At 42.9% G+C, this 20,377-nt stretch overlaps 1 protein-coding gene across 4 annotated transcripts in view; it reads left to right on the forward strand.

Annotated features, from left to right (window-relative positions):
• The window catches only part of nckap5l (NCK associated protein 5 like), a 53,278-nt gene that overhangs the window by 4,630 nt on the left and 28,271 nt on the right, over nt 1-20,377 (forward strand). For 3 of the 4 annotated variants that reach the window (XM_020704910.2, XM_023956926.1, XM_004071044.4), the window contains exon 1: nt 18,444-19,031. The exons of the other annotated variant lie outside the window; for it this stretch is intronic. The gene's annotated coding sequence lies outside the window, so the exon portion shown is untranslated. Of the gene's footprint in view, nt 1-18,443; nt 19,032-20,377 lie in introns of those variants that run through there. 4 annotated transcript variants of the gene reach the window in all.

The following is a 20,377-nucleotide window of genomic DNA, read 5'->3' on the forward strand; positions in this document are numbered from 1 at the left end:
ATAATGAAATATGACGTAAACTAACTGGCGGTGAAGAAATGCCTCACTTTGATATCTAATGCATGAGAATGATCTGAAACGCACACTAAATACATGTTTTTAAAAGTCATGGTTTGCAGCTGTTTTTCTCTTTCTCTAAATGAAACCTTTGTACAAAAACTGCCACCAAAATAATGTTCCTTGCTTTTGACTTTCCTCTTTGAGGCTTTAGACTAACTTTTTGCACGGGTTTTACTTAAGTGTCCTAATTCTTTATTCTAGGTGCTCAATTAACAGCCCAGTTTGACAGTCTTTGTTCTTAAAACCATTTGCTGCCTGCCATTGCTGATAGAGGGAAGGTACTAGAACGTTGGCCTTATCACAACCTGAAATGTCTTATTTCGAGATGCATTGAGCTTTTCAGTGTCTTTCTACTGAAGACCCACTCCAATCATCTTTGGATCTGGTGGTTCCGAGGACCCAGTGATCTTTTAATTCTGATTAATAATTAAAAGACCTGAGGGTTTTTTAATCAAAGCTCCACCACTATGGGTTCATGCCGCAGTGTTACCTGAGTAGAAACATGTTCAGTGAAACCGAGCCTTTCTAGTTTTTCATATGGACCAGGCCTAAACATTCTGAACAGGCTATGACTACCTTGGTTATCAGAGCTCCTCGCCTTGCTTTGACTGCAGGATTTGTAAATGAAGCCACTCTCACAGGCAGGAATATGTGGACTTCGGCCAATCAGAGGTGGACCCGTTCCCCACGCTGTCTCTGATTGGCTTAGACCACTAGATGGACTTAATATTTGTCTGCTGTTGAACCACATGGAGACTTTCAGAGTCACTGAGATATATTTTTTTTCAATTCCTCGAACAGCTGGGTGCACTGGTGCGACCAAAGATTTTTATCAGTCACACTGTCAAGGAATTGGGTCGCATGTGCGATCCGATTGGTTGCACTGCAGAGCCCCGCTCTTACATGGGCTTTTGGCAGTTCATCACCTGTTCTCTGATTTGGGTTTGTTATTTCACCATATTCTGTAAATGTTGTCGAACTGAAAGCTCAAAGTAAAAAAAGTTGATAGAAAAATGGTTCTGTTATGCTGCAGATGTCTCTTCCTTTGGTCAATTTTTTCTTTACCAAAGTTGAATAAAATGTATTCTGATAGTTTTTGTGATCTTTATGGAAATACAAACCCCTTTCTTTTTGAAGTTACAAATCCTGGTTGAGTGTTTATCTTGTGTCCTGCAGCACAAAATAGCCTCCACAGATACAATAAGTGCAAAATTACATTCTGACTCAGACTTTCCAAGAAAAAGTCCAAATCTCTCTAAACACACCAAATTGTTATGATAGAAAGGGACGGAAAGACCCACTCAGAAGAAAATTGTGTTTTCGATGTTCTTAACATGTTCTTGTAGCATTTTTGTGATAATAGAGGACACTATATCAAGAAAATCAAACCTAAAATTGAATTTCTGAGTATTTGTTTATTCAAATCATTGTGAATCAGGAGCAGAACAAAAAAAGTCTGTTTGAAAAAGCGTATTCTTTTGCACAGGATAAAAGTACTGGTAGGGCCACACGGTCCCGTCTTTGCATAAACAGAGAGCTCTCAGCAACAGCACGGGGAAGAAAGGTTGGGATTGCTCAACACCAACAGTTCCGCCTACAACTCCGTGGTGAATTTCCAATCAAGCCCTGCCACTCTGCAGGAACTATGTCCTAGAAAACATCGTTTTTTTTTATTTGGCTAAAAACAGCACCATCATAAGTAAAAGACAACTGGGAACACTCTTACAATAGATCAAAAGATGATCGGAGTGGGACTTAAAACTCCAGTAGACTATCATGGTATCAACCTGCAAAACAAGGATATTTTGTCTTTAGGTTGTTTGCTAATGTTTACAGTCCGTTAACAAGCATTCACGGTATACAAAAGTTGTACTCTGAATGTATATGGAAGGCAATGCTCCATGGAGAACATGCAGAGCTGTTAGCATCTCCTCCTCAGATGTGGGGCCTGGCGTCTGAGGAGAAATGTGGTTCTGCCCTGCAATCGTTTCTTGACATTTATGGTCTCGACAGAAGTTTTGCGAGGGCCCTGTTCCAGTGCAACTTTCAGATTTCCTTCAGCATTACATCATGAAAAGCCAAAGCGGTGACTTACTTAAGTGTAACGGGCAGTATAAATGCTGGCGCTCTCTGCTCGCCTGGAATTGCTCACAGATGTGCTCGCTCCTTTGTGTCCCACATCTTGTGGCAGGCACCTCGCGCAGACGCCACATGCGGCACCAACAACTTTTACTAAAGAGGGCAGACGTGGCGAGATGTTAAATTTGTCTGCTGGTTCTGTTAACTTAGTCTTTATTAAAGGTTCAAATAGCAACAAAGACGATGCGGACAGAAGAACGTTGGATTACCGTAATTTCCGGACTACAAGCCGCTACTTTTTTCCTGCGCTTACAGCCCTGCGGCTTTTTCAGTGACGCGGCTAATTTATGGATTTAATTGGCGGCCGCCATGTACGTATTTTCGAACTCAGTGAATAGTTTGAATTCTCTATCTAACACCAAGCACGAGGCATTTTTATTCAACACACCTCTTAGCAGCCAAACAGCATGGACTTGACTTCAGGTCTTAGACACTTTAGTCATGGTTCAACAAAACGAAACACGCATGCCCGGCCGCATCCCAGAATCCTTTGGGGCCATTAGACCCAACGTGCACGTGATCGCCGCTACAATATGATGAAGCTTTCAAGTTAAAAGCAATCGTTAAAAGCAGCGTAAAAAAGTCCACCGTCACCAACGGGTTTGGAAAAGCCGGTTTGCTGCGTGACGGAGAGAACAGCGCATGGAGTGAATTTACACTCCATTTACGGTTTCTAAGGAAACCGTAAAAGCGGAATTTTGCTTTGAAAAACTCACAGCCTCCGTGTGAGCCGGAGACAACTTCTCCTGCTGATTGAGCTGCGGGGCCGATGGCAGTCTGAAGGCTCCCACACGTAACAACGCACCCGCCCCTCATACACAAAACGTACAGTATTAAGTCCGATTGCTTTGCACAGAAACGATTTGCTCCATCCACCGGCGCAACGGGGACGAAGTGCTCCTCCTTGAAGCTGCCCTGGCCAGAGGTGTCGGAGTAGATAGGAAGGGGAGACAAGGAGCGCGGGCGGGAGCGGAGCGCAGAGGCGTCCGCGGAGTGCAGAGGCTTCTGAATTCTGACGCACGCGCCGCACTGAGGCGCGCGTATCGCGCTGAGGCGCGCGCTTTTCAGTCGCCGCTGCTTTATTTTACCGTTGTGTTTTCTAACCAGTCCTGTTACTCCCATAACGCTGCTGCGACACAAGCGGAAGGAGAGCTTTACCCGTTCACCCCTCCATGCACTGCTGCTAATTCTTAAACACGTACAAGAGAATGGCGAGCCGGGCGTTGGCCCCGCCTTTAGCCCCTAAGACTCATGGGAAATGTGGAATCGCGGATGTAAATTTCCTCATTATAACTGAGGGATGTAATGTTGATTATATGGTTACTGTTTGTAATTTTATGTTAGATACCTAGATTGTCAATAAGTAAAAAAAAAAAAGAAATAAAAACACCATAACTGAGGAACTTGTGAACAGAATAGAGCTCCATGCTGTTTGTCAGATGTCGATACACTTAAATACGTGACCCAGAGGCAAAATTGGCACCACCCACAATGTGCTAATGAATTGCACTCACTCTGGGATGCTGGGCGTGATCTGTCAGGATGACAATATCGGTTATCACATGCGCGGCTTGTACTCTGACGCGGCTTGTGTATGTATAAAAGCAGTCAAACACGTGAATATGGGTGGGTGCGGCTTGTAATCGGGTGCGCTTTGTAGTCCGGAATTTACGGTAATTTCTGTCCATTAATGAAAACCAACAACCTGCATACATTTGAAATGCGTTGATAATCTAACTCAGATTTACACAAAAAATTATGTATTATGTATTAATTAGATTTAATAGAGATGGATTAAGAAGACAGCAGTTCCATTTGTCCATACCACAATACTTTCACTGATGGCTAAGATGCAGTATTAAGGGCTTTCAATGCAAGATAATTGTTAAATAACAGACTGAGTTGTTTTTGAGTTGACAGAAAACAATTTGAATCACAAACACTAAATATTACCAATAAATACACAGGAATAGACAGTTAACCTGTCAGAACACGAGTTCAGTGCTGCTGCCGGTGGCACAACCAGGATTTTGTTAGTTTTCTTTCTAAAAATGCTCAAACTTCTAAAAGATTTTACATTGATGCGGAGCAGATCTCTGCAGGAGGATTAGCAGAAAGACGTTTTCCATGTGAGGCAGATCCCCTGTTAGATCTGCTGCTGCTTTGCAGTTCACTCACACATTTGGACAACCTTTAAAAAAATCATCTATGAAGTTAGTTAATTATAACCAGAATATTAGATTGTTTTTTTCTTCTTCTTGCTATTACTTTTTACATTCTTTTCTTATTAACCAAAGCTTAAAACCCACCGTCCCAAAACATGCTTCATAGGTTAGTTAGTTACTCTAAATAGTGTGTATGGGTGTGTGATTGTGGTCCTGCGACAGACCGGCGACCTGTCCAGGATGTCCTCTGCCTTCGCCGACGAGTGACCGGGATAGGCTCCAGCAGCCTCGTGACCCCAAAAGGAGCAAAACTGGTTTAGAAAATGAATGAATGAATAAAGCTGAAAACTTGATAAATATTTGATAGAAAAAGGGCATTAAGTGTATCTTTTGGTGATATCTATTTTATGAAGGAAAAAATGTGTTGTTAGTTAATATATACATATACATACAGCAGATGAAATGATGCTACCTGTTTGTAAATTGATCACTACAATTACTCCATAAACAAGCAAGGCAGGTTCATACTAAAGTTTGTCTGCCGATTATTGAATAACATTAAGTTTTTCATCATTTTCATTTTCAAGATTGAAAGACACTCAATAACAAACCTGTTGACTAAAGTTTTACTATCTTTGCTTAAATGTTTACAATAGTGGTTTTCAATTTCATACAGATTTATCCTGATAAAGGATGTGAATAGTTGCTGATAGTCAGTCAGCCTGATAGTGGCCACTCCTCAGCTGTGTCTTTGCTCTGCTGTTGGCTGGAATGTGTGTCCTCTAAAGCAAAAGTCCAAAGGATCAACGTGAGTCGGTCTGTAATCTGTCATTCCATAAGGTCACCGTTTGCAGTTTTTACTGGGAGTAAAGACCTCCGGGGACAATAATTCAATTGGTTTGAAGTCTGCCCAGAGAGCGTGCGCAGGTCAGACGCTCCTGCAGTCGTCCATCTCCTTTCCACCGCTCCTCCCCTCAGCAAAAAGGGCTTTGAAGATAGTACAAGCAAGGTCCCCCGCCCGCCCGCCCTCCCTCCCTATCAGCTCAGCTCTTCATCACCCCGCTGTCTGATGCATGCAGGTACCGGAGCTACCAAAGGCACTTCTGGAGTCTGCGTTAGGATGGCAAAATATTCATCAGTTTCCTCACAAAACCGACTGGATAAGGAAGAGGTCCCAGCAGGAGGCTGGGCTGGCGGGGAGCTCTGCAACACATCATCACAGCTATTTACACGCACACAATGTACACACATCAAAGGGATTATCTCTTCCCGCATTGTCTCCCCACAGTTCTGCGCTTCCTGCTGTTTGTGTAATCAGAGAAGGTGCGAGAACAGCCCCTAGCCTCAGTGGTGGGTTTGAGCGTCTCTCGTTGCAGCGGCCCGCCAAGTTCTGTGACATAAGCACGACTGAAGTCCTGAGCGCTCCGTCCAGATGCGGAGCATCCACCCTGCGGAGGAATCTGTGGTCCTGCAAACACCGGAGCTTTAGCCACCGCAGGTCTGACAAGCATTCGATTCATCAGTGCAGCCAGAGAAAACACTGCTTGGAATGCAGTTTTAATCATAAAGCAAGCAGGCCCCCACCACGTCCTGTTAGACCCCAGGAGCAGCTTTATCATTTCACAGATGCTGTGATGCTTTAAAAAAATGCAGATGTAGAGAAAAGCGACAGTCATGTTTTGTGCTAAACAGTGTGTCTTTGTGCACTTCTGCTGTTTATTTTCTTCTGGGTTAAAATGAGTTGCTTTTAAAACCCCTCCTCCCCCTCCCTCCCCTGCTTCTTCAAGGTCCTCACCCTCCCTCCCTGAGGGGCTCCATGTTTCAAACTTATCCAAAAATACCTCAAATCCGCTCCACTTACATAGATGATTTAAACGGATCTCCTAGTATATTATTTTTCCTATTATAATATTTAAATCTTCACATCTGCACCAAAATAGGTCTTCCTTTGGTCAGATGCTGGGAAGCAGATGGGGACTCCTGGTTCAATCTGAGCCCATGTGGCTGGAAGGCAATTGCTCAAAAGTCCTCCAACTTGTTGCACTGCACCTTTTTTTCTGGTGTCCTGAGTAAAAGAACTGAATAAGAGGTTATTGTGGATTTTGTTAAATCTCTCAAAGACTCACTCCAATGAAAATTGTTTTTTTTTGGACCTGTTCTTGTGGCATTTTTCTGATGATGAAGGACCAATATATTAGGAGAATAAGCTCAAAATTGCATTTCTGAGCATTTCTTTATTTAAGTAGTTGTGAATCAGGAGCAGATGAATACATTCTTTAAAAAAAAAAAGGATATATTTGTGATGTAGAAAATACGCTGGGCAAGCCACAAAGCTCCCTGCTCCGCTCCTTTCTGATGCATCCGGTTGTAGATGAATAGATCCATCTACGTCTTTGTTTTCTTCATCCGACTGGAATCTGGCTCAAAACTGTAATGACTGGATAGCTCTGATTTTTTGTTGCACCTCTAATATTAGGTTTGGGGGGGGGGGGTGAGGAGCTGTAAGCTAGCAGAGTGTAGACAGAGAGCTCTCTGTAATAGGGAGGGGCTGTATGTGTGCTGTTGTGTAAATGGTCCCGCCCACAACACAGATGCAAATTTATAATGAACTACCACCGCTTTGCAGTAAACGACACAGTTTTGTATTTTGGCTCAAAACGGCATAATCGTAAGAATGCTTCAACAATAGATCAAAAGGCGATTGGAGTGGGACTTCAAATCAAAATGTTTTACTGTCAATAACAAACATTTTAATCTTCTGATGAACTTCATTGTCATGAAACAATCCTGTCATTTCTATAAGGGTTTGTGGTCTGAAAATGATTTGCACAGTTCTGTTATTGTCTAGGTCTTGAGGATCAAAGCCTCCTCTTTCTGCTTACAGAGCCACCAACAGCCATCATGAATGAGGACATGACATGTTTTAGAACAGGAACACATACTCATGCTGGTAGGCTACAGCAGAGAGGAACAAGTTCCTTTAACAGGAAGAGGAAAGAAGAACCGGACTGCTGGGTGCTTCTTCCTCCCACAACGAAACACTTCCTGATAATGACACCAGTCCTTTTATTTTAGGACTCGTCAGTACAATTATTTTTGAGGCGTTTTATAATGAGGTTGTGGTTACCTCACTACAGAGTGTTGTGGTTCAAATCCCGAGCTGTTCTTTTGGAAGTTTTCCTATTCTCCCACATGGATGGAAGTGCAGCTCTCTTCTTCTGAAAGATGTTCGGTCGATCAGAGATTAGAAAGTTGCTTTTCTTTGGAGTGAAGATGGACCAGAGACGTTTAGGGAAACGCAGCATAAACTGTAAAGGCTGGTTGGGGTGAGCCCTAGAAGGCTGTGGAGATCCCATTTACTCACTGTTACATTCCTAGAATTTGCTGGTATTCCTGTAAAATGATTTTAAAATGGCAGAAAAAGGTCCTCTTTTTACATACTTCACCTTAAATACTGTTTATCTTTCAGTAGTGGCTGGTCTCACCACGCTCCCACCCCATTCTCCCCGCCCAGTGCCCAGTTGTGCGGACGCCAGGTGTCTGTGTGTAGCGATGGCTCAGAAATATTCGTTCAATTTAAATGTTTTGCATTGGCACAAGCCAAAGACCGTTCTGGTGAGGAATCTGTGTGACAGACTGGTGCAAGCAGATGGGTGATATTGAGAAAAGACGCTTGCAGAAAAAAGATTTCCTGGTGGAGGTGCGTAGAAAGTGAGTGACGAATAAGAAGGAGTGGATTATTGAGCAAAGACGCAAAGGTGAGCGTGTCTCCTGGAAAAGGATCCGCATGAAAGGGAAGAGGGTTTTTGATATAGACATTGATGAGGCTTGTAGAATCAGTCATGCACCAAATGCACCTGACTATGAGTTTATCATCTGTGTTATTTAGGCCTCCTTCTCCACTGCCAACTGATCAGAAAGGAATCTAAATAATGGCTGCAAATTGACTTTATTGATTGCAGTTCACGCTTTTTTTTTTTCAAGGAAGCTGCCAGTGCTGCAGATAATTGGGAAATCTTCTTTGAGCAGCCATCAGCAGCAGTAAATAATAGTTTCAGGAGCCTGTGACGTTAGTCTTAAGTCAAGCTTGTCATTGCTCAGTGTAAAGTGTTTGTAGATCCCACAACTGCACTCCTCTGTGTTCTGATGCAGAGAGAAAATCTGCTGGAAACTATATATATATATTTTTGTAAAGTCAAAATTATCTAGTCAGTTTCCTAACAGTTTTGTTATTATGATAAAATAATTGACAGACAAACTTAGGCTAGCTACATATTTAAAGTCTCCGCTTGTGCAGTCTGGTGCCATCCCATCCCCATCAAGAACAGCACCGACCTGCTGCGTTGTTATCCCCCTTTGCTGAGGTGACAATGTTGGCTCCAGAAAGCTTTGTTTGTTGTAGTTTACAAAGAGAAACTTTTAAAAATATCATACTTTTGGACCATAGGACCCTCTGTGTTCTATGGTCCAATAATGTAATATTTTTACACAAAAAAGACGTAAAATCAGCAAAGGGAGAATGGTCTGTTTTCACAATTGGACTCTATTGGTGCAAATATGCATCGTACCACTTCAGCTCCAAAATGGTTTTAATGAACAATCGCTTGTTGGTAAATTTTGTCAACTGCATTTGTACATGCAAGTGTATTTTCAAACTGAAGTCAAAGAATTGGGCTGGGGCGTTTTCCTTGTTTTCCAATTGTGTTTATTATTGGCAGTGTGGATTTAGTAAAAGCATATTACTCTCTTCACTGGTGGTTTCAAGCTACCATGGTGACTTTTTATGACCTTTTTAACTTTGAGAGTTTCAACCTGATTTTACTTTCCAGCTGAGACTTTATGTCAGTGGTATAGCGATTCATTTTAACAATTCAATTCATATCATAATTACTGGTTGATGATACGATTCTTAGTCAATTTTGGTTCACTTTGAACAATCTGATTTGATCTGATTCACTGACTTAAAATCAAACCAGGACATCTTTAGCCAAAACTTCCTCCATGTGACTCAGACTGAACAGTGCAGGTGAAGTTTTCCAGATTTCTTGTGTCTTCAAGATAATCAAGTATAAATAAAATAAGTGTACAAACAAGTAAACAAGAATGAATGTCAAATCCATTAACATTTTAGTTTCCTAAAGTTCAGCCCACTGTTGCTTTTCCACATTAAAATAATCCAAAGGGAACATTATCGGAACATTCTAGCACACTGGATCACACGACTTTGCTAAATTCAAAGTGTTTCCACACATTAGACTGGAATGATGGACTGATCAGTTTTTGCTGTCATTTATTTAATTGTAAATAAACCTACTGAGCTTCAATCCAAATGATATTTGCCAACTTTTGATGATATCAGTTAACAACTAGCCTTAGACAGATTGACCTGCTTATAGAAATCGATTTAGGGATTAATTGTTACATCCCTTCTTGATATCTATCTTACTAACTTGTAAACATCTCTGGAGGGCGGGATCACAGACTAGGCCAGCAGCAACACAACATTTTATTTAAAAAGCACCCTTCAAAACTTCCAAGGACACTTTCCTTGAGATTAGAAAAGTTATGAAATTAACCATTTTAATTTGAGAAGAAGTTGAGATTTAGAAACAAACTGATGGAAGAACGACAGTTTTAGAGAAAGATCTGTTCTAAACAAATGAGATTTGACATTTGACCCACAGACGGGAGGAGGATCGGTGTTTCTCATGTCTCCTGAGCGACAGAAAGCTCTGCCCCTCATGGCGTTGAGGTGGTCAGAGGGCACAGTGAGGCGGATGGAGATGTGGATATGGAGGAAATCAGACAAATATGGTAGAAAGAGGTGGCGAATGGCCCTGAAAGTGTACAAAAAGATTCTGAATATGATTTTTAGCTGAACAAAGCATTCCCTTGCTGTAAAACACAGTTGTTAATCCTGTCATCAATTTTGGACATGTCTAGACAATGACTCAGCAGTTATTTTGGACAAACGTGACTTATTTTAATTAATGGACTCACATTATGAGTTCCATCTTTTGATGCTAGTGTGATCCACCTGTCCTGAGGTAGCAGCACCTTTAAATTTTCTTCCATAAAACATGATTACAAATTTAGAATGAGGGTTTGCATTTGTGCAATTATTTGGGGGGTCAAAAGCTGGGTAATATGAAGAGTTAAAGAATTAAAGTTAAAAATTGAAAGCAATGCAATCCTCCCTAGAGACTTCTTCAGTGAGCGGTGTATATTTGGTGAATAATTCTAGCTTTTTTAACTTGCTGCAGCATCACATTAGCCACTGAATCCTTTGCTTTCTGCTGCCTCAGCCTTGTGTCTGAAGGTAATTTTTTTTTGGCTAGAGCTATGTTGCACATACTGGCACCATCAGCAGGCACGGTTTATGACCAGCTGGTATTGATGGCTAACTGCCTTCAACTCGTGGTTTCCTAATCAGGTCCAACCAAGCTCGGGCTTCACGCAAATTAGCCCCCTCTAATGCCAGTGGGGGTTTTATTGCCCCAGCTGTAGACTATGCACATGTCCGTGTCATGCTTCTTGAAGGTGGATTAACTGTGCATCCTCCTGACCGGCATCCGTGCGAATAACCTCCCATTTCACAGCCCTTCCTCTCTCCGAGTGTTTGTCCTCCAGGATGTGATTTACAGCTCTCACTCGTTCTCACTGTTCCCTTCCATCAGCGCTCTGCGGCCCAGTAACCAACTATCCGATCCAACTCGGTCAGAGCTTCCTGCAGGTTCAGCTGTTTGACTTGTCCAGCAATTTTTGTCCTTTTTTTGTTGTTGTTTGTTGTTCCCATTAGTTCAGTAAAATGACAAAACAATTGCTCATTGTTACCAGCAGCCTGAAAACAAAAGAAAGAAAGAATAGGTCTTCATAAAGATGCTTGCGTAGAGGGTGTGACCAACAAAATCATCTTAACCCAGATGTCTGTTTGTGAGGAACAGCACTGATGTTCCTGGGTCAGATTCATTTAAAAAAGTATCAGAAATGAGAAAGTTCCCCCCCCCCCCCCCCCCCCGTAAAATAACAGTTTTTTTTTTAAATATTTTGAATATTTTTATTGTAGTGATGTTGATGTATTAAAATGAGACCCCTCTTCTGTTCAGGATCACATTGACTTACTAACTTCACGTATAAACTATATAAATAAGACTTGAGGATTTGTATTGTAACTTTTATTTAAAGGTTACACTGCAAGGAGCTCTTTATTCCAAAACTAAAAACCACATTTTAGTTGGGTGTATGGGAAGACATATCTTTATTTACATAAACCTGCCCTGAAGACGTCAAACTTTGACTTTGTGGTCATTTTGACTATAATAATGTTCCACTTAATGCAGCCTTAAGCTAAACATGCCAGTGCATCAAATCAACAGTTTTAGGCATAGCAAGAAAGTCAAAGTGAAGTTTTAGATGGATTTCTGAAAGCACATACTTACAAACTGGTCAAGTTAAAGACGAGGCCGTCAAATAGCCTCAACTCAGTTTGTAAAACTTTTGCAGCTCTGCCAATAGGAAAGCCTGCCCGTCCCACAGTCATCCGTACTCCCCGAGACGGAGGAGAAAATATTCAAGACAATCTTTTCACAGACTATGTTTTTGCAATTTTTTGTTGCCTCAAATTTTTGAAAATACTCTGTAAGGTGTTTCAAGCTCTGTCTCTGCTGTCCAGTGTTGGTGGTGGTAGATTTGTTTCTGCCCTTCTACAGTGCCACCCCCCTTTTTTGCCGGTCCTGCTTTAGTGCCGGATGTTACTGCCAAAATATTAAGTCAAAGTCTGATCAATGTCCCGCTTCAGGCTTCAGTTTTGTCATTCAGATTCCTGTGGTCGACACCAGAGAGGATCATTCCTGTGCATCACCAGCAGCACAAATCAGTCTACGGACCACAAAAATGGTCCAATTACACTTTCAGGAAAGATAGGAATTTATGACTTATTGTCCAAGGTAAAGACGTAAAATCGGTTAAGTTGTTTTCCTCAAGTTTAGACTGTGAGCGTGAATGAGGGCATGTGCTGCTTTTGGGAGAAAGCAGGAACTGAATGTTCCTCATATCTGTTTCCAAATGTCTCTACTGTCAGATGTATTGTTAGTTGCTTTTTGTGAAAGCTGCAAGAGGGTCTGAAAACTGATCAAAAATAAGAATGAAGACTTTTTATAGAGCTATTAGACAGAATACAGCGATGTGGTGTTGGGATTTTCTTGGTTTGGTAACGAATAAAGTGGTTTATATTCAAAAGCATCAAGTCAAGATTATGTGTCAATTTGCAGCTAGTGTGCTGACTTCCATAAAAAGATGCCACCTACTTCTCTGCTAATGTGTTTTTTGTAAAATGATAAATCCCTGATTTATTAAAGTTTTTTGTCCCTACAAGTTTATTCTTGTAAAAATTTTTCATTTTTTAAAGAATTCTGTATTTGAGAAACAAACGGCTAAAGCTTCGGCTGTGTGTGTTAAGAACCCCTCTGTGGGATCTACTGACTTTTTTGTGTGTCTTCTTATGAGGGTTGTATCTGTGTCAATGGGCTGTTTGAGGAAGACACGCCTGTCATTGCCAGGAGCCCCGATTTTCACTGCTTTACATCCCTTTTGCACTGAATCTGTCACACGCCAACATCCAGTTTTGCCTGCAGGAAATTTCCTACCTTTAAGATGCTTTTTGTCACCGCTCGTTATTCATATGCAGCTCTCCTTGACTTGTTCTGAGGTGTTAGAAGAGATACTTTGAGGGGAACTAGAGGGCAGCGTGGGTGACAATAGGCCTTTTATGTAGGGAGTTATCCTAATTTCCCTGAGTTGGCTGCAGGGGAACATGTGAGCAGCTCAGCCTGTGTCCTGAAACTGCTCCCCTCTGTCTTTCATACATTCCATGCTACAGTCTGTAAGGTTTTCTGCCTGATGCAGCAGAGGAATGACAATCCTTTGACGTTGCTCCTTTTATTGCCTGCAAGTGACACGTGCAACTAGCTGCTGTTGGACATGTGGTTAAGTCTGCACAGCTGCCCGGAAAGACACAAGCAGAGTCCATTCATTTCTCCAGGCAGTTTTTTAAAATGAAAATGTCCTGTTTGTATGCAAATAAAAGCACCGCTTCATAAACCTGCTCTTTCCAGATAAGCTCAACTCGTTTCTTCAACGTGATCATGCTGAGGTCCAGCTAAACACCAGTTTGGCTGCGACCTCAGGGACAGTGTACTCCTGGACAGTTTAATGCTGTGTGCCGATGAGGAGAAATGCTTTGTTAAAAGAAAACAATTTTTTTTAATCTAGAAACGCGGCCTAAGCCTGTAGGATGGCTTGTCTAAGGCTGAATCCAAATTCTTCCCCTGCCCCTACGGCAACCTTTCAAATTGTGGGGGCATTTGGAGGTGTAGAGTTGTCCGAAATACTTTTTAATGGCTAACCCTCGTGGCGGAGGGTTCGGCATCCCTCATTGTTCCATGTTGCGCTGTGCTGCAGAAGAGAAGCTCTTTTTTCATGTGGGTTGGCTCTGATGCACAGACGTTTACATTTAAATGTAGGTAATGACTTTTTGTTTTAGATTGAGCTTTTTCAAAGTTGCAAAACCAATGTTTTTTATGTATTTCCGAGCGCTAGCAGCTAACTTAGCTGACCGGGGACTATTGATGGCGTCATCGAGTGGGAGTAACGTCCGAATTCGAAGACAGCATTTGTCCATAACTCTCTGTTTAGAGGGCTAAATGTAGGGGTAGGAAGAAGCCGTAGCGGTAGGGGGAGAATTCGGATTCGGGCTAAATGATACCTTCACACCATTTCCTGTATAAAAAGAAGACATGACTTACCATTTCCTCAGGTCAGCTTTGCACATTTTTGCAATAAAAAACATTTTTTTTACTTGAGTGTGACATTCCCCATAGAAAATGGCTACTTCTGGCTTCAGTGAAAATGAAGTACCGTAATTTCCGGAATATAAGCCGCTGCTTTTGTCACGCTTTCAACCCTGCGGCTTATTCAATGATGCGGCTAATTTATGCATTTTTTCTAACGGCCACTAGAGGCGCTTGAGCAGAAAGGGTAAGAGTGAGACAGGGGGAATACGGTTTATGTGTCAGGAAGACGCAAGTTTAATGTAAGTTCCTGCTTTGTGAATGAACAGCATGAACAGACCTTCATCATGGAAAATGCAAGAAGAAATGCATATAATGCAGCTTTCAAGTTAAAAGCAGTGTGAAAAAAATCCACCATCACCAACGGGTTTGGAAGAGCCGCTCTGCTGCGTGACGGAGAGGACAGCGCAAGCTCAGGAGAGAATTTGCCTCAGGATGAGAGTGACACTGACAGCGACAACGAAGGAGACACTGAGAGAGTTTGACGAAGAATGTCTGACGCTAATCCAAACCGGCTCTGAAGAGGAAGACTTCCATTGTTTCATTGCACAGCAGCGCCTAAGTCAGTGCTGCTCTCAGTGACTTTTACCGGTATGTTTCTTTTAACCTGCCCTGTTAGTGCTGTTACTACCATCTTGCTGCCGTGTTACTGTTGCGTCACAGGCAGTGTTTGGAATAGAGCTGTGACTGTGTGGGGTTTTTGATCACCGCGGGGATGAAGCAGCAGGAGTTGTGAGGTGTCGCGGTTAACCCCCCCCCAACACAAGATCCCCCAGCGGCTGCGTCGCAAAGCAATACAAGTAATAATTACAATGCACTATTCTTTATTAACAAATAACAGTAAAAACTAACTACTAACTATCTAACTAATGAACTAACTATATAAGTGTTGTAGAATGAGTGTGTGTGTCAGTGCTCTGCTGGTGTAAGAGGAAGGAGCGCGAGCAGCACATACGTTTATGGTTTATCCTTTATAAATGTAATGGGTGCGGCTTATAATCAGGTGCGCTCTACAGTCCAGAAATGACGGTAAATATAGTTGCCATTTTTTCACAAATATGGACACCGCCATGTTGGAGCCAGACATGGTCAGTAAGCAGTAAATGGTCAAAAATCTGTCAAAGGTTTCAAACATTTGATGTGGGACCAGCGGGCACTAGATACTTTTATCGTGGCATCTCATTGGTCAGTTTATAATTTGAATAACTTGCAATAAAGAAAAAGTACCTTAAAAGAATTTAGGATTAGCAAGAACTGCTTCAGAAATCCTGACCTTGGAGGACAGGGTTAGGGTTAGGAATTATTGTTTGAAGATGAAGGAGAACTGCTCGTTTCATTGAAATTTTCAGACATCAGGTGGACGTAGATTGGATTGGTGGTGGCGGGATTGATGGGCCGTGCAGGATTGCTGCATGTGTCGGTAATGAGAGGATAAATCCTCACTTGACACCAGCTCCTTTTGGTCTGGGCCATTTGTTTTTGATGTGGAGCTCATTACTTCATGATGACCCGCACAACAAACAGTTAATTTTCAGTTGATTAAACAGTATTTTTGTGTTTGGGTTTCCCCCAAATTTCCGTGCAGGAAATCGCTGTCGTCAGCATTAGTCTTGAAAACAAAGCCTGGCCTCTGCTGTCTGACTGCCAGGAGCTGGACCTCCTCTGGGAATCTGGGACACTTCTGTCCTGACCAGGCTGCAGACACTGCTATGGTGGGGCATAAATGACAATAGTTTGAAACAAATGACGTTCGTGTGGGAGCCCTGGGGCTTTTGATTTTGACCATAGAAAGTGTGGAGTGGGGTTAAGCCAATTCGGGTCAGGCCGCTCTGTCTGCTCCATTCAGGTCAAATCTAAAACAAAGTCCGCTTACAAATCAGAATGTATAGATCATGTTTTCCTGGAGGCTGCTGCAAGGACATGCCATCTATTTGTGTTTTACCACACGATAACTTTCTCTTCGTTCCAATCAAGGAGAAGCCCATTCACTTTCAAATCGCAGGGTTGTTATCGGTGGTGCCCTGAGAGTGACCCCTCTGGATACTTTCATTGTTTATCCTCCCACATTCTGGTCCTGAAAGCCATGTTTTCCTCCCTTTGGCTCAGGCTGCCCGTCATTCTGTCATCAGACTGTCCGGTATGTCTGGAGTACCAGGATGATGTGGCTTCATATACAAGGACAGAGGTTGACCCGCATGACGAAACCTTAAAGGACAAACGGTGATGAGCAGCTGGGTGAAAACAGGCAGCTTCATCTCCACTAAATGCATCATCATACATCAAACACCTCAGATATTCTTGTTGGCAAAATAATTCCAGGATATGATATTACTGTTTTTTTAAATATATTTTTCAGAAGGATACTTGTAGTTTCAGAGAAAAAAACCCAACTTTTTTTTGTTGTTGCCATTTCATTGATTGATCAAGTAGATTTGAAGTTGAATTTATTCAAGCAGTGATGTGTGTGGCACTGCAAATTAACATTTGATCATGCTATCAACTAAAATAGAAGAGACTTTGTGTTTTATGTCTTTGATAAAGCTAATTAAGGTTTAATTATCTGATTAAGTATATTATTAGCATTGGCTACCAAGTGTTTGAAAACACTGGCAGTGATCCATTAATCCCCGTAATATTGCTAAATTAGTCCATGAAATGCTAAAAGTTACCCTGCTGTCTTACATAAATGTAGTTGCACAGGGAAACTTTGATTAAAGAACACAGAGCTGGATTAAAAAAAGAAAAAGTAATTGATATTAAATAAATCTTTATCAAATCCCTTAATCATTTTACCTTTTTGTGTATTTTTCTCGTATGTTTTTAAACCAAAAAACTACTTTCAATCAATTAAAAACTGTTTTGGGTAAGTGGTCAACAGCATATACTTGTATAGCGCATTTACCTTCTTGGAAGGCCCAAAGGGCTTTACAGTCACAAATTCATTCACCCACTCACACACATTTACACACTGGTGGCAGCTCCAATGCCGAACACTGGCTCCAACCTTCCACCAGAGGCCACGTGGAGTTCAGTGTCGTGCCCAAGGACACTTCGGCACACGGGCAGCAGGCAAGGCGGGAAATCGAACCTGTAATATTCCAATCAGAGGTCGACCTCCCTACCACTACACCACTGTTAAAAATAGAACATTTTCGTGGGCAAAATGTTACCAAATCTAGAAATCTTTGCCCCACACTTTGTCATCTGATGAACGTCACACCAACTGCCATGCACGGTGGTAGAGGGGTGATGGTGTGGGCTTGTTTTGTAACCACAGTAATTATGCAGCATGCAGCCATTGGCTTAACCACATAGACCTTTTTGAGTTGTCTGACCCATCAAATGGAGCACTTTTGCTTCATATGCATGCTTCCTATGTAGACGAGGGTCAACAGGGGTGAACTTCAAATTACATTGACTTTCATTTCAATAAAATTGTTGGAGTGAAATGAAATGATGTATTTTTCTGTTTTTTTTCTTTTACTGTTTTATCGTCACCGCATTATCGATCCCTAACACAGAACATGGCAGGTTTTCCTCATATTGTGCAGCTGTAATTGTGTGTTAGTTGAGGGTTGTGTTTGTCAGGACCTCACACTCATTTGTAGTCATTAAGGGAACTGGTGTTTGACTTGGTGCTTGTTCACTGGAACGAGGACAGCAGATGTTAGACGGTCCAGGACAACAGTGTCATGTGGAGAGATTGAGGATGTTTGTTAAATCCTTTACAAGCTGGCGAGAGCAGAGTTCGAACCCTGCCTGGAATCCATTGTTGTTTCATAAAGGAAGTTAAGACTCGGTTAACTTTCAGCAAACAAGAGTTCACTTTATCTTCCTCGATCTTTGTGCTCCTTGATCTTACCAGCAGGGTGGTAGCTCCCAGTGGTCTGTGTTGGAGAACCTTGACTTGGCCTGATCTTTCATGTTGTATATGCATAGATTTCTTCTTCCTGCAGGCAGGACCCTGTCCTCCTTATCATTAGTACGCTTTCATTTATGAGCCACATATTTGCTGAAGCCCATTTTAGTGGGATGACAAACGTTTTGTTTCAGTGTTGTCCTTTTTTTTATTTTATTTTTTTTTATTCGAGTCGTGAATGATGTGCTGCTATTAAGGTGCTGTTTCTTGTCGTGGAGGCTCCTCTCTTCAGTCACCTGGGACTCGCACACATCATCTCTGACCAGTGTGACGGAGAAAGAAAATCCTCTTAGCACGGAGCCGCTCTTCTTTCTAGGGCGCTGAATGGCTCTGTGCAGATCTCCTGTCAGCTCAGCCGGGCTGGCGGATATCCTCTCGCTGCAACATCTCTTTGTCCGCTCCGTGGCAGAGTCTCCTGTGAAACACCCCCCTCTCCACCTCCTTTGTGGCCCGATACGGCAGCTGGGGGGTTAATGTTTCACAGCGGCGCAGGCTAAGAGGCAGGAGTTGTAGCAAAGAGGAGGAGGAGAGCGGCAGAGGTGGGGGCTGGTCCACAGCTGTTGTAGTAGGCAGGGTCTGTTGGGGTAAGAAGCCTGCCTCACTCGCCCTGAAACAATGGGAGACATGGCAGCCTCTGCCGACAGCACAGACCTCCAGCCCACATGCCCAAGGGCAGGCCTGCCGTAGAGCAGCGCAGAGGAAACCGGCTTCCTCGCCACGCTCACAAAGTGACGACACTCCACAAGGAGGGAAAGCGTCGCTCCTCTGCAGCCGGAAAGCAAAAATGTAAGGTGGTCCCATTTTTTCCCCCCTTCTTCTTCTTCCTGTGGTGCCTTACTCTTCATTCTGCTGGGAGGAGATCTGACATTCCCTGGATGGCTGGGAAGAAGAAGGAGCAAGGTGAGCTGATGGTGTGTGCTTGCAGAACAGGGGAGATGGAAGTGCAGGGTTGTGTTTTATTTTCTTTTTCTTACAGCTGTCATGTTTTTGGCGCTTTTGCCTCAGTCTAAATGGCCATCAGTGTGATGTTTCATGGTGGGTAGGGGGTGAGTTGTGCTGCAGGGTTCATTCTCTGGACAGCCCTCATGACAGGAGAACCGTGGTGTCATTTTTGCTGAACAGAAGCGCGACTGTTTTGGTAGCAGCTAACAAAGTGTCATAAATCTCGGGACTGAATGGCGGTCCAGCTCGGTCTGCGTGCAGCATGCGGTTGAGCCTGATGTCAGAAATGGAGGCGGGGGGGCCTGGCGATCCTCCCCATGACGCTTGGGTGTGGAGACAGCCTGGCACAGACTTCCAAAGGGTATCTGTATTTCACACAGATAGAGAAAATCCTCTCTTTCAGGCTGTTTTAGGAAGGGAGCTCCCCTCCTCCTCTTCCTCCGTCCCTTCCCCCATCTCCACCGCCTCTGCTCCTTATTCCAAATATTGCTGGTGTAGGATTCGTCTCGGTTCATATAGCCAAACATCAGACAGGAAGCAGCACTGAGGGAGCCCATCATCCTGATTCTGTCTCACCCACGTCTCTCCTCCTCTTTGATGTCTATCTGCATCTGTCTTTAATGCCACGCTGCGCGTCTACAAAATAACTTTGACCTGAATTAACTTACCCAGTTAAGGTTTTCGTCTCATTGTTTACATCTCCCACCCTCACACTCTGCCTGCACAGCCAGAACTCGAGTCCGTCCAGGTTGGCAGATGGAAACGCTGCTGTTTCACGTATCCTCAGACGGCCCTGCCAGTGCTAAATCCCTGAGAGTGAGACTGACATGATTTAAGAAGCTTTTGTGCATTTCCTCTTTGCTGCAGCTGCAGCAGCCCCCCCCCCCATCTAAAACCTTTATTCCATTCTCGTTTTTAAGCATCGAATCAAACCCCTTTGAAAGTCTGACTCAAGATCAACCCACCGTGTTTTCTCTGAAACTCCTGGCCTTGTAATGTCTCTGAAGATCAAAGATTGCCTTTTAGTTTTTTTCTGAGCCAGGTGTATAGAGGATGGCCACATCAGATTAGCTGCTGTTAAACCCAGATTGAGTGGGCAGATGCTTAACACCTCTAATCCTAATTCAGTTTGGCACGACCAGGCCCAGGTACTAAATAGACTTCTTTACCAAACCGGGGTTTGACCTGCAGGCTGGAAAAAAACCATGAGATGCTGCAGCAAAGTGGGAGGTGGTGTCCTATTTCTGGTTTGAACTGTAAAGAGCCAGTCTAATTAACAGTGCTGTTCGGGAATCCCTCATTAG

Source organism: Oryzias latipes, chromosome 7 (genome assembly GCF_002234675.1).
Source record: "Oryzias latipes chromosome 7, ASM223467v1".
NCBI classification, from domain to species: domain Eukaryota; kingdom Metazoa; phylum Chordata; class Actinopteri; order Beloniformes; family Adrianichthyidae; genus Oryzias; species Oryzias latipes.